This window comes from Triturus cristatus, chromosome 2_2 (genome assembly GCF_964204655.1).
Source record: "Triturus cristatus chromosome 2_2, aTriCri1.1, whole genome shotgun sequence".
In the NCBI taxonomy this organism is placed as follows: domain Eukaryota; kingdom Metazoa; phylum Chordata; class Amphibia; order Caudata; family Salamandridae; genus Triturus; species Triturus cristatus.
In genome coordinates this window covers 1,025,953,728-1,025,967,929 of record NC_140582.1, presented here as the reverse complement: position 1 = coordinate 1,025,967,929, position 14,202 = coordinate 1,025,953,728, and the positions used below count along the sequence as shown (strand labels likewise).

At 44.8% G+C, this 14,202-nt stretch overlaps 1 long non-coding RNA gene across 1 annotated transcript; it reads left to right on the top strand.

The window, feature by feature from the left end:
• The first annotated feature begins 329 nt into the window (after positions 1-329).
• LOC146863103 (uncharacterized) lies at positions 330-6,680 on the top strand. Its single transcript, XR_014978553.1, has 3 exons — positions 330-446; positions 768-1,216; positions 6,030-6,680. It is a non-coding gene; the product is annotated as an uncharacterized LOC146863103 (long non-coding RNA).
• Positions 6,681-14,202: the final 7,522 nt, after the last annotated feature.

The window sequence follows — 14,202 nt, the reverse complement described above, 5'->3', positions numbered from 1 at the left end:
ATGGAGAGTAACCCTGAAAATGCAGGCAATGAATAAGCTTTCTGATGGGAATTGCTAGGACAATACTAATTCGGACATAAGTTGTTTCAGAAGCGAGAGGCTCTATCTTCATAAATATTACCTAATTGGGAAAGTCAGGGAAACAACGGGTTTTACGTAACATACCAGGTGTAAGGGGATACGATATATTGCATTCTGGGATCGGTAGTAATACTGGTTTAAATATTGTGGAAGGCGGAACAGAGTGAACGCATTTAATCACCTGTAGAGTGTTAAGAAGGGCGGAAACATAGAAAAACAGCTTCTGAAAGCACTAGATTCTGTTTTCATTTAAACAAGACACGCGCGCCTTGGCACGCTGGAGAAGAGGAAAGAGAGATTTTAAATAGGATAAAGTTATTTTCGGAACCGTTTATGGAGGTTCATAAATCATTCAGCATGCCATGGTAAGCGTTTAGAAGCTCATTGAATTTTCCGGTTCTTTAAACAAGTAGCACTGTTTTAACCACAATCAGGGGCGGACTTACCCAATACTTTGGGGTGATCGAGACATGTGAAATATACATGAATAAATGCGGGCATAGAAATGATGGCATATAGTTTGTAAGAGGCAATTGTTTTGTACACATGTCTGATTAAATAGTAGCGCTTTATGGAGAAGTGTATTGCTAACATTTCCCTGAGTTTTATTTATTTATTGTTTGAAGTTCAGTGAAATACTTGGTTGTGAACAACAGTTACAAATACATATTTGTTTATATTTTTAGATGCCCCCGATGAAGGGAATTCATTCCCGAAATGCATTGGGTCTGTTACAACAAAATAAATCATGATATGGAACCCACTTTATGCTTCTGAACCTTTTTGAACACCAACGTTGAAACATGGATTGAATAACATGAATTGAACAAAAGAAAGAAGGATGAAAATTAATGAAAAAAATGGAAAATGAAGGTTAAAACAAATGAATTTAATTCATTGGATTCAGGCAGTGATGTGGCTGTGCAGCTTGGTGGAACCTAGGATGGTTCCTTCGTTGTTGTGTTACTGTACAGGTAGCATCAACTTTGTGTTCTAGTCATGAAGACTCTTCCCTGTGATTTGCCTAATCCTTGGTCATTTTGGATTTGGATTTTGAAGGGAAAGCGCTACTTTGCAATTTTACAGCATCATCCACCCTAGGAAGCTGGAATCTTTACTTTTTATGAAACATCAAGTAAGTTGAGAGCAGTTCTTTGAAAAAAGTTTGTGTTGACAGGCACCACTGTTTATGCTCCACTTTTTTCATGGTTTTTTTTGTGCTGATTTTCTGGAGTTTAAGTTATAGAGGGTGCAGGCAGGCCTATGTGTGATCAGGGGATAACTGACATTTTTGGATGGCGAAGGCATTGGGTTTATAGGTTTTCCCCCTTTTCCGTGTGTTTTTCTGTGAAATTTGTCCAGATTTGTTTTCATACTGATGATGAGGCTTTTTACTTTTTACGAATTAGTCTGCTGTAGGTCTTGGGTGTATTTTGTAATTTATTTTTTCACGTTATCATTGCCTGTGTGTTCAGATTTGCTTTCATACTGATGATTATGTTTTTTACTTTTTGGGAATTAGTCTGCTGTAGGTCTTAGGAATATTTTGTAATTTATTTTTTCACCTTATCACTACCTGTGTGCAACATATATATTGATTCATTGGACTAGAGACTTGTGGATGTCCTTATATTAATTTCGAATTGAGTGTTTTTTTAATCTGCATGTACCTGTTGGTAGATAGATACAAGAGTCCAGGCTCATGTATCCAAAAATGTCGTTTGGGTTTCCCTTTTTCTTTGTTCTTTCCCATGGGTTACCCTTTATAGTCTGACTACTACAGTGTATAACCTACACCGCGATCTGTCAAAATCTGCCTTTTAAATATTAGTAATTCACCCCTATGTAGGCCTTGTGTCCCGCAAGGCAGAGGGCAAGATAATTTATAGCAGGACAGGTGGAAAATTAATATTACCATGTCATTACAGTGCCATGGCCCAAAAGCTGTTTTCACTGTGGCAGGTCTAGCTGCCCTATGTAGAAAACCAGATTACTGATTAAAATTCTAATACTGATAACTCTGCAAAGGGATCAGAAAAATAATTAAACTACTATTTATAGTAGGAATTGAAAATTCAGTTTAATGGTGATGTCAGTTTTGAATAAATATTAAGGAAAAGTAACTTTTAGAATGTTATTGTTTATCTGTCTGAGCTTTCAGAAGGCTAATTAGCATTAGTCTATACCAACACCCAGCCTATCCTCATCTGCGAGTGAGGTGTGAAATTCCTCCCAGGAGCTACAGGATAGGTTAACCTGAATGGCCATGGCTGACTTCTCTGAGCTCAGCAGAAAATCCTGTTGTCACCTCTGTGTTAAATCCTGCCTGCAGGTAGGGTAAAGTCACATTTGACACAATAGGGCACTTGAAAGGAAGAAAACAGAATGCCAGCACAATTCTCCTGTATGTCCTGTATGGATGCTGTATGTCCCTGCCTTGTCCTCCCGCACGTCTTCCTCCCTGTTTGGTGTAGTTACAGTACCTGCTTCAAATTCGATTTTAGTGCTAAATGGCCGGACACCAGTGATTACCAGAGTGCACTCCCCTTCAAACTGGAGATTTTAGTTATAGAGATGGGAGGACACTAGCGAGTATCATAGGGCACCCCCCTACACACCCACAAGCCTCAGAGTCCAAAGTTTAGAGCGACTGACGGCTTTCACCATCCTGAAAAAAGTCCCTGACACATTGGCATTTTGGGCCTGTTTGCAGTAAGGCAAGCAGAAACTGCTTGAAAAGTAAGTAGGGTTGACCCCAGGAATGTTTACCTCATTTATTAGATAGTGCCCTAGAGTTATTGCCACTCACTGGCTCATGGCAGACATAAATGTGGGACCCCTTCAGCGCACTTTCGGGACTTGTGGAAATCAGAAGAGGACTGGACCTGCCGTCTGAGACCTGAGATGAGCCCTGTAGGGTTAGGCCTGCTCCCACTAGAACCCAGGACAAAAAAGTGGACTCCAAGGGTCAGTTGGCTGTGTGGCTACAGGAGCAGAACAAGCTTCAAGAGGGACAACAAAGATTTTTTTCCCTTCCTTTCCTGGACCCGTTTTTGTTGGATTTACATCTGATTTGAGTATTTAATTTACTCATAACGCCCTAGAATATGATATTACATGTAAGAAGGGCCTTACATTAAATGCTCCTGGGGCTGCAGCATTTATTGTGCAACCCACTAAAGTATCCCTGTAAAACACATTTCAAGATTGACGCTGCAGCCCTTAGTGTCATTTTAAACTGCCATTTCGTTCTTGCAAAATAATCCTTTTGCCAGGTCTAAACCTTCCTTTTCAATACTAATAAGTCACACCTAAGGTAGACCCTGAGCACTCATAGGGCAGGGGGCATGATATTTAAAAAGTAGTACATACTTGCTTATGTTTTACATGTTCTGACAGTGAACAACTCCTAATATAATTTTTCACTGTAGCAAGTCCATATCTCACATAGGCTACCCTATTACACTTGAAAATAGCTTCAGTTTGGGAACACATAGATAATGCTTCTTCCATTCATGTGTATTGTAATTTAAAATCCTCTTTAACTGCAAAGTTGTATTTCAAGTTACTGTTATAAAAAAGCCATATTTAGAATGTTGGCATTTTTCTGTCTAAATCATATGTGCCTTTCTGCCAGTGTCCAGGGTCACATGAGTGTGAATGGCTCTCCTGTGGTGGGTTGTGTATTCTTTCCATACATGGGGACAAAAAGGCCTTGGGTGTGGTGCAGGGTGTTCCTACTCCTAACAGGATGGCTGCAGGATTTGCAATGATCCCTTCCTACATTCAAAGGATAGGCTAAGAGCAGTGCCACCCGCATCCTGACTTCTAAGGTCCCTGCCCTGCCACTGACAAATGCACCTCATATCTAGGCCTTTCTTTGCTTTGCTACCCTAGACAGTTTGGAGCCAGACACAGGAAAGGGGGAAAGTTAGACAAACTGGGATGCAGTACAGTGCAAAATGGCGCAAGATTTTGCATCCCAGGACCTCGCAGCTCATGATGGTCAACTTCACAAAACCAACGCACCACGGCGCAGACCAACGCATGGCCTCGCATTGCAGCACCTCGCAGCTCCGGACAGCAGGTTTACCGGAACCGATGCAACGCTGCACAGACTCCTGCAGTACCTCGCATCGCAGCACCTAGCTACTCCTGATTGGTGGCTTCACTGGGATTGCTGTATCATGGCACAGAGCTTTACAGCACAGCACTGCTCGGCCCGTGCTCCATGGACAAAATGTACAATTCCCAGGGCCCGCATTTAATCCTGTATCCAGCCCGTGACCAGATACCCGCAGTTTAAGGCTGGAACATCATACCTTTCTGGTGCTATTCTCCTTATATTTAAAAGATTTATAACTCTGGTTCTACTAATTGTATTGTAATGTTTTGGTGTGATTTTATTTATTAAATAACAACATTTTCCTAAATTGGTTTAGGATTTTTGTTGCATTGTGTTTTCACCTTATTCCTTCTTGAATGCTGCATAAATACTGCACACATTGACTCTAAGCAAAGCCTGACTTCTTTGTGCCAAGCTACTAGAGTTAAGCAGAGGTTTATCTTGTGACTTTTGCGGTTCACCCTGAGAAGTATTGTGTTTATTACTTGAGTGGGGTTCTCACCCCTCTCAATTAGATCTAGGCTTGAGACCTACCATGGAGGGAATAGGCGTAAGACCTCTACTCTTTTTGAGGAGAATCTCAACCACCCCTGAGCTGATGTCAAATAAACTTGCTGTGGAGGAAATATTGGAAATACCTGGGGCAAATAGTTTACTTTGGCTTTCTTATATCAGGGATACTCTGTTCAGCATTCTAGTTGCTCCGTTATGGAGCGATCCAGCCATAGCAGTATTAGGAATATCCAGGAAGAAACTTGTGGATAGTTTTAGGGAGTTCAACCGTTCTTCTTTATTGATAGGTGTAACTGTGGGCTCTGTTACTGAAAGATTTCTTGAGGCTAAAGATGTTTATAGTGCAGAGACATTCCTTGATGAGATTCAGCCTGTTTTAGCCAGGAAACAACAATGTAGGCATGGTACCCTGCCATTGTGCGTTCTTACTAGTGCCGGGAGTTGGGAGCTTAATCAGAAATGCCCTTCATGTGGAGCTTTAGAAGAAACTGATTCTCATGTCTTTTTCTCCTGCCCAGTCTACAAAAAGCTAAGGCATAAGTGGATAGTCCAGATTTGCAGAAATCTAGGCATCACTAGATGCCAAACATTCCTTAGAATATTGAAATATGACACCTTCCTACCAATGGGGTTTTCTGTCTCTAGGTATCTGTTCTCTATATGGTATGTAAGAAAAAGCTTCCTCTGAAATTCGGCACACAGATGTCTTGGTTTTTAACTTTGGATTTTAATTTGCTAAAAGTTAGGTAATTCTTGGTGGTTCTTCCAATGCAAATGGTCTCACAGATCAAATAATGTGTTTTTAGGGGTTATTAATCTGTACAAATTAACCAGCTCTTCATCAACACCATGACACTGGTAGTTTAATACAAAGGTGGTTCTATATAAACAGAGAAGAGCTGGGTAGGCAATCTTATTTATAAGCATATTAATATTGGAAATCTATTTCTCCATTTTTAAATGCCTCTTTTTAACCATTGTAGTGCACAGTTTTTCTTTCTTTATTTCAATAAGTATTCTTGAGCTGCCTTCATTAGTGATTATTTAGACACTCCGGGTGACATAGCGAACCCTTTAAAGCCCATTTCTATGGAATTTATGGTGCTTTGGTTCTATATTAGCTTTGTGGCAGCACTTGAACAATCTAGGTTTTATGATTGTATTTCTTTTATACTCATATTGTTATTACCTGTGATTGTGTCTTTTATGTTTTTAAGTATCTATATTGTCTTTGCATTGTGCACTTTTATGGTTTACTGAATCTAAATACAATTTAAATGAATGAATAACACACTTTCTTACAACACAGCTAACCAGTAGCAACTAGACTTGGACAAGACTTTGCTGTTGGCCTCTGCTTGATACCATGAGAGTCTCCAGGCATCCTCCCTCGTGGTCCTGGGGCCTTAGAACTGTACTCCTGTGGCCTTTTGGGCACCGTAACAAAGTTTGTGAACTTCAGCCTTTCATCCGTACCCACTGCCAAAAGTATCCAACTGGTAGTTCCACGGCATCAGAATGAATTTCAGCTTTGCCCCATGCGGAGATTTCTACTCTTTCAAAAAAATGACAAAGTCCATTTCAGTGTTAGGAAGATTTTTCAAATAAAATTGAAAAGATCCAGGGCATCAGCAGAACCAATCTGCTTCCAATATCTGACCTGCGCTGCTATGGCGGCAGCTACAACTTCAGTTTCAACCTGCGTGGGGACAATTTTCAACTAAAAAAAGTAACAAAGTCAATTTTTCTGACTTGGGACTTAAAAAATAAATTTAATTTAGACTTCCTTCCTTTCTAGTGGCACCAGTCCACTTGTTGTATCTGACTAGGGTTTCATCGCGGTCAGCCTCATATCACGTTATATCACACTTAGTACCCTGTTCAACTGTGACCATTGACTATCATTGGTGCGTTGTGCTCTTTGGCACTATTTCTACTTAAAACTTTTAAAAAATCATCTCTCTGGTTCCCTTATTGTATTTTTGTTGTTTTGTTAACATCATGTTTATTAAATTGTACTCAATTGTTCATATTCAATTGGGGATTTTTGTTGCTTACTGTTTTGACTTTATGCTGTTTTGATACTGCTCGAATACTTTACACATTGCCCTAAGTTAAGTTTGTCTGCTCTGTGTCGTAGCCACCCAGGGGTTGAGCTCAGAATAATTTAGTGATTTCACAGCTGACAACAGTTATTTTTTTTATCGGGTAGCGGCCCACTCCAAATTATAATACAATTTCTTGCATGATTATTTATAATTTTATTCAATTTTCAAAAAGTATTGAAATTAGAAGAAGCTTATTCATTTATTTTATTGTTTTCCTTTTTCCTTTTATGTATTTCTTGATATTTTTATTTGTGCTTGAGGGTGATTGTAGTAGGCTGTAGGACATCGTTTTTGTGGTTGATTACTTGCACCCCACCTCATGTAGGGCTCCCATCAGCCCTGGAGGACACCAATTATGTATTCATTTGTTTATTTGATTTGCACTTACCCTTCCGCTACCTCACATAGGGATTCCATAGGCACTGGAAGGACACTAACTATTTATTAATTGCCTCGCATTGGAGCGGTCCTATGGTTCCTGGAGGAACACAACTATTTATTATAAATGTATTCAAGTTTATCATGCCTCAACAGGGCCCTTGAGAGAAACAAGGTATTTTTATTGATTTTTTTCCATACTATTGATAATAATGATGGTGATTATTTATGACGTATTGCATTGACAAAAATGGTCAAATATACCTCTCTCCCTTGTTCTGATTACCTAGAGGTACATGGGAGGATATGTGCTCATTGAAACAGAGAGAGGTGACTTAGCTGACACTAGAATCTAGAGAGACCTCTCTGTTAAGTGCTTCTGTTCTTGTTGCTGATCCATACAAGAAGTAAAGAAGATGGCCCCAAAGAGGTTCCTGCCAAGAAAGTGACCAGTGAGAAGCAGAAGAAGCCTGTTGCCACCAGACATCAAACCTTCGTCCTTTTCCTGGAAATGCAGTGTACGTCCTGCACTCTCTGCTAGGCAGGAAAAGTCTGGGAGGATTATCATTCCTCGATCAACAATACTTCAACTGAAGCAGATGAGTCTCAGTGCTGTAGTGACTGTACCTATGACCGAGAGCAGTGAATCAGAAATTGAATTATTCCAGCATCAAACAGAATCTTCACAAGAAACTCAACAGCAATCACAGTCTGCTAAGCCTGATTGATCCTGAGCTTGCTGCTGAACAAGAGGTTGTTATGACTGCTCTTCTATTGGATACAGCAGCTTATTGCAATGTAAATAAACAGCACCCCCCCATCTTGAAGATGCCGCCCTTCTGATGATATTGGCATGAATTAAAACTCAATCGAGACCCACCACATGAGACAAGTGTAAAGGAAGGTTCTTAAAAGCATGGGAAGTAAGGAAGATGATGAACAAGTGATTTGTCATGTTTAGAGTGGCACATAGCATGTGCAGGTCACCTCAATTCATCCTGCTCTGAGTTATGCAGTACCATCAACACCACCTGCTTCCATCTTTTTAAGAAACCAAAAACCTGCAGCAATCACCACCACCCCTACACTAGTCATAGACTTCCCAATTGAAAGGCATATACAAATCCACCTCAACAAGTACCTTCTGCATTTGATTGATAAGAAAACTTTCCTTCCCAGGTGTGAAACTTCTATACTTTTAGGCCGAATGAGGAGCACATCACAGAATCCTCTCTTTGCCGCAAACCAGTGAGTCTTGGTAAACTGGTTTGACCTAGTGGCCCATCTGAAAAATCAACACACAATATTAATGGAAGCACACCTCAAAAAGATAGCTAATAGCGAGGAAGGAGAAGAAGGTGAACTGACAGAATTAGGCGGTGGTGAGGAAGAAGACCTCATGCAAAGCAGACCTGTGATTTATACCGTGCAGTCATGATCCGCAGCAACCTCAGCATGGGTTCAAAGGAAAGATTGATACAATCACCCCAAAGCATCCAAGCAGCTATCTGCTGCCACCTGTAGATCACTTGTAAAGGCATCCTAAAAAGAGCACAGTCATGACAACTCACTATCAAATCTATGTTTAGCAAGAAATCTCCCTACCACCAAACCATTATGCAATAGGAGGTTGGCAACAATGTTAGTGATATACCTCGAGCCTTTTTCTTTGGTGGGAGCAGAGGGGTTTTTAGTGTTTCTGTAGGCATTTTGTCCAAAATGGAAGGTGTCAAGCTGAACTCATGTTTCCACTGTGCCACGCACTGCACCAACAAGTGCTTTAATTGGTTGGTAAAGTAATGAAGGAGAGCGCTATTCAGTTCAACTACCTCACAACAGCCATGTGGCCAGTGGTCAAGCCACAGACTACATGTGTATCATGTCATACTGGATCTCCTTCCAGGGGGTTAAGCAAAGGCTTATCACTGATCTAACCACTGAGATTGCTTTTCAAGTAGGGGTGGGTATAACTTGTAGAGTTTCACTCTGCGGAATTCTGCAGTTAGATAAAAACTCTGCAAGATTCCGCAGAGTGCAATGAGTGGGTGGATATTGGTACATCGCGCTGCTCATGCTGATTTCTATCACCGTAAGCTTATTCCACACTGCAAAATCACTGCAAATGGCATCACACGGTGTGCCGGAGGGTGCTGCTTTTTTGCTGCTGCTCGAGTAGATTTTCTACTCGAGTGGCAGCTTTCTCAATGTGAATGAGCACGGCCGTGCCCAACTGCCCATGTTGTGAAAATCTCACGGGTGCCGCTCTAGTGCATGAAAATTGCAGTAGGAGATGCAAATTATTGCTAGCCCTCAACAATTTAATGTTGGCACGCTACGCTCGAGAAAAAGTGTGCAATGCAGCAGCTGGTGAAGTTTTGCCAGAACACTGCATGGGTAAATCTCCTCTAGTGAAGCTGAATTTATCTCCAACCCCTATTTTCAAGGTAGTTGATGCCATGCAACACTTGCAATGTTCTCCGTGGAGAAATCACATACAGCTGTCAATACCATGGGAGAATTTAATACTAAAGTCTGTGAATGGTTTCAGCCCAAAAGACTCAGCATTGAATTTGTTGCCACTGACAATGGCAGTGACATTGTCAAAGCCAAAGCCAAGGCTGATGGAAGATAATTTAGACACCTAGGTTTAGCTCATTGCATCAACATAATAATGTAGAATTTCCTCAAAAAAGAGGATGTAGACAACAGAATACTGGTCACCTGTTGACAAATTTCTTCTCATTTCAGTAATTCTTTCAAAGTACAGAAGCAGTTGAGGATCCTTAAGTGTTGTAACAGAGTCCCAGTTAAAACCTTCATACAGGACCTGCCAATCCATTGGAGCTCCACCTTCTACATACTGCAATGCCTGTTTGAGCAGTACAGATCAATCAATCCTTTCAACATACAAAGGAGATGGGATGCAACTGCCAAAGCCATGATGTCAGAGGTTCACAAATGGGGATTAGTGAAGCTCCTGATCAAATGCAAGTACAGTTTGAGATTTTGACACAGGAAGTTAGCAAGGAGGATAGGGTCATGAACCAAGTCATCTCATTGCTACACATGTTTCAGAAAGATTTGGGAAAAGGGAAACATTTACCTGTGTCAATGTAAAAGCAGCTGCTTTGGTCAACTATGTGTGAGTGAAGTTTCTCATACATCACAAAAACATAACAGAACAATCTTGAATGAAAAAAAAGAAGAAAAAAAGGAATAGAAATATTGCTCATAGATTTAGTGTGCAGCTTTTACAAATAAACATGGAAAAGTGTGCACTACACAGATAAACAACCTCGGATGACACAGTCATTCAGCCTGGTGGTAACTGAGTAGTGATGTGCGGTAACAGCAAAAGAAACCAAATGCAATCTTAGATTCAACTGTAGGCTACGTAGTGAGCAATTAATGATATTTCAATCAATCAATCAATCAATCAATCAAACATTTGTAGAGCGCACTACATACCCGTGAGGGTCTCAAGGTGCTGGGAGGAGGGGGGCGCTACTGATCGAACAGCCAGGTCTTGAGTAGCCTCCTGAAGGTCAGCAGGTCTTGGGTCTGTCGTAGGCTCAGTGGGAGGGTGTTCCAGGTCTTGGCGGCGAGGTGGGAGAAGGATCTCCCACCGGTGGTTGTTCTTCGGATACGCGGGACGGTGGCGAGTGCGAGGTCGGTGAAGCAGAGCTGGCGGTTGGGGATGTAGAAGGAAAGTTGTCTGTTGAGGTAGGCTGGGCCGGTCTTGTGGAGTGCCTTGTGTGCATGGATGAGGAGCTTGAAGGATATCCTCTTGTTGATGGGGAGCCAGTGCAGGTTTCTCAGGTGGGGGGTGATGTGGCCGTGGCGTGGTACGTCGAGGATCAGTCGTGCCGAGGCGTTTTGGATGCGTTGCAGTCGTTTGATGAGCTTGGTCAGGGCTCCCACATAGAGGGCATTTCCGTAGTCGAGTCTGCTGCTGACGAGGGCCTGGGTGACTGTTCTTCTTGTATCTGTCGGTATCCACGTGCAGATCTTGTGGAGCATTGCGGAGGCAGGAAGCAGGAGGAGGAGACGACGTTGACTTGCTTGGTCATGGAGAGCGTTGAGTCGAGGATGATTCCCAGGTTGCGTGCGTGGTCGGTGGGTGTCGGGGTTGCCCCCAGTTCCATCGGCCACCAGGAGTCCTCACAGGCTGAAGGGTTGGAGCCGAGGATGAGGACCTCCGTTTTGTCCGTGTTCAGCTTCAGTCGGCTGATCTTCATCCAGTCGGTGACGGCCTTCATTCCTTTGTGGAGGTTGGCTTTGGCAGTGATGGGGTCCTTGGTGAGGGAGAGGATCAGTTGAGTGTCGTCGGCGTAGGAGATTATGTTGAGGTCGTGCTGTCGGGCGACGTGTGCGAGCTCGGCCATGTAACTGATGAACAGTGTCGGGCTGAGGGAAGATCCCTGGGGTAAGCCGCAGATGATCTCGGAGGCTTCGGATCGGAATGGGGGAGGCGGACGCTCTGGGTTCTGCTGGAGAGGAAGGAGGTGGTCCGTTCCAGAGCTTTGTCTTGGATCCCTACGGCGTGGAGGCATGCGCGTAGTGTGCGGTGGCAGACAGTGTTGAAGGCGGCAGAGAGGTCTATGAGGATGAGGGCTGCGGTCTCACCGTTATCCAGCAGGGTCCTGATGTCGTCGGTGGCGGCGCGATGAGGGCGGTCTCGGTGTTGTGTTGCTGCGGAACCTTGACTGGGAATGGTCCAGAATTCTGTTTTCTTCAAGGTATCGGGTTAGCTGTCTGTTGACGATCTTCTCGATGACCTTGGCTGGGAACGGGAGCAGAGAGATGGGCCGAAAGTTCTTGAGGTCTCTAGGGTCTGCCTTGGGTTTTTTGAGTAGGGCGTTGATCTCGGCGTGTTTCCAGTTCTCTGGGAAGGTCGCGGTCTCGAAGGAGAGATTGATGACGTTGCGCAGGTGGGGTGCGATGGAGCTGCTGGCTTTGTTGAAGATGTGGTGCGGGAATTGGTCTGACGGGGAGCTGGAGTGGATTGTGCTCATGGTCTTGATGGTGTCATCGATGCTCACGCTGGCCCAGGCTAGCAGGGGTTCGTGGTCGATGGTGTGCGGAGGGTCTGTTGTGCTGCTGTCTGTTGGAGCTGTCTGGGTGTTGCAGCCATCGTGGATGTCTGCTATCTTGCGGTGGAAAAAAGTGGCGAGGGAGTCGCACACGGCTTGCGATGGCGGGTTGTCGTTGGTGTTTAAGCTGGGGTTGGAGAGTTCCTTCACGATGTTGAAGAGCTCCTTGCTATTGTGTGCATTGTTGTTGAGGCGGTCTTTGAAGGAGTGCCTCTTGGCAGTCCTTATGAGGTGATGGTGGTTGCTGGTGGCATCCTTGTGGGCTGCGTGGCTGTCCGGAGTCTGTTCGCTATGCCATTTCTTCTCTAGTTTCCGGCAGGCTCGCTTGGAGGCTAGGAGTTCTGGGGTGAACCAATTGGCCCTCTTGCTGGTGTCTCTGTGGGGGGGTTTCTTCAGTGGGGTGAGGGTGTTGGCGCAGTCGTCGATCCAGCGTCTGAGGCTGTAGGCAGCGTCATCGGTGTTGGAGGTTTTGGTGGGTGGGCTTAAAGCGAGGTTTGCGTGTAGTTGGTCTTCGGTGATTTTTCTCCAGCAGCTGCGAGGGATCTGTTGGGTGCGAGGTGTGTGGTGGGTTTCTGGTAGGTGAAGTGGATGCAGCGGTGGTCGGTCCAGAGAAGTTCGGTGGTGTGGCAGAAGGAGACGTGGGGGCTTGAGGAGAAGACGGGGTCGAGCGTGTGGCCGGCGGAGTGGGTAGGCATTGTGACAAGTTGCCTCAGTCCGAGGTTGGCGAGGTTATCGATCAGGGTTTTCGAGTTGCAGTCGTTGTTGTTCTCAAGGTGAAAGTTCAGGTCTCCGAGGAGGATGAAGTCGTTGGAGGTCAGGGTGTGCGTGCTGATGAAGTCGGCAATGGAGTTGCTGAACTAGGGTCGGGGTATGGGGGTCTGTAGACGAGGGCGCCCTCTGAGGTTGGAGTTGGAGTCTGTGTGGATCTGGAAATGCATGTGTTCGGCGGTGCTGAGAGAGTCGTCGGTGCTGGTCGAGACCCTGATCTTGTTCTTGTGGACGATGGCGATTCCTCCTCCGACTCCGTTGGTGCGGTCTCTGCGGGTGATCTTGTAGCCGTCTGGGATGGCTATGGCGATGTCGGGTGCGGAGTAGTCGTTCATCCAAGTCCCTGTCAGGAAGGCGATGATGTGTCAAGCAGGTCCCAGAGCTCGACGGCGTGTTTGCGTGCGGAGTGGGTGTTCAGTAGGATGCATCGGAGGTGTTTGAGGTCTTTCTTGGTGGGTGGTTTTGCAGCTCTGAGGCTGGTGCAGCTGCATTTCCGGCAGGTGAAGGGACTGTGTGTGCGTTTCGGGGCGGCCTTGAAGCAGGTGTGGGTCCGTCCGCAGTTGAGAGCGTGCAGTGCGCTGGCATCGTAGTGGCGGCGGTCGTCGTGGCGGGCGTGGGGACCAGGGGTTCTGGCACTGGGCGCGGTCCATGCGCAGACAGGCGCAGACGGGTTTGCCTTAGGTGCGCCTTCGGCGCGCCTGCGGCGCAGCCATGCAGTGGCCGCCATATATGGTGAGATGGGAGGGAGGAGCAGCTGGGAGGTGGGATGCAGGGGGAGAGAATGGGCAGTCTGGGGGTCGGTGCCGCAGGGGACGCAGCGGCAGGAACAGGAGCGGTGAAAGGAACGGAAGGCAAGGGCACAGAGTCACAGGGGCAACGATGGGAACAGAAGGAAAAACGGGCACAGAATCACGGGGGCAACGATGGGAACAGAAGGAAAAACGGGCACAGAATCCCGGGGGTAATGATGGGAACAGAAGGAAAAAAGGGCACAGAATCACGGGGTAACGATGGGAACAGAAGGAAAAAAGGGCACTTCATCTGAAAGGTGCTGTAGTGGTAGCTATGTAGATCTGCCTTCTGTTTAATTAGCAAAGCAATGTAATGCATTACAATTTTAATATTATGTAATCTT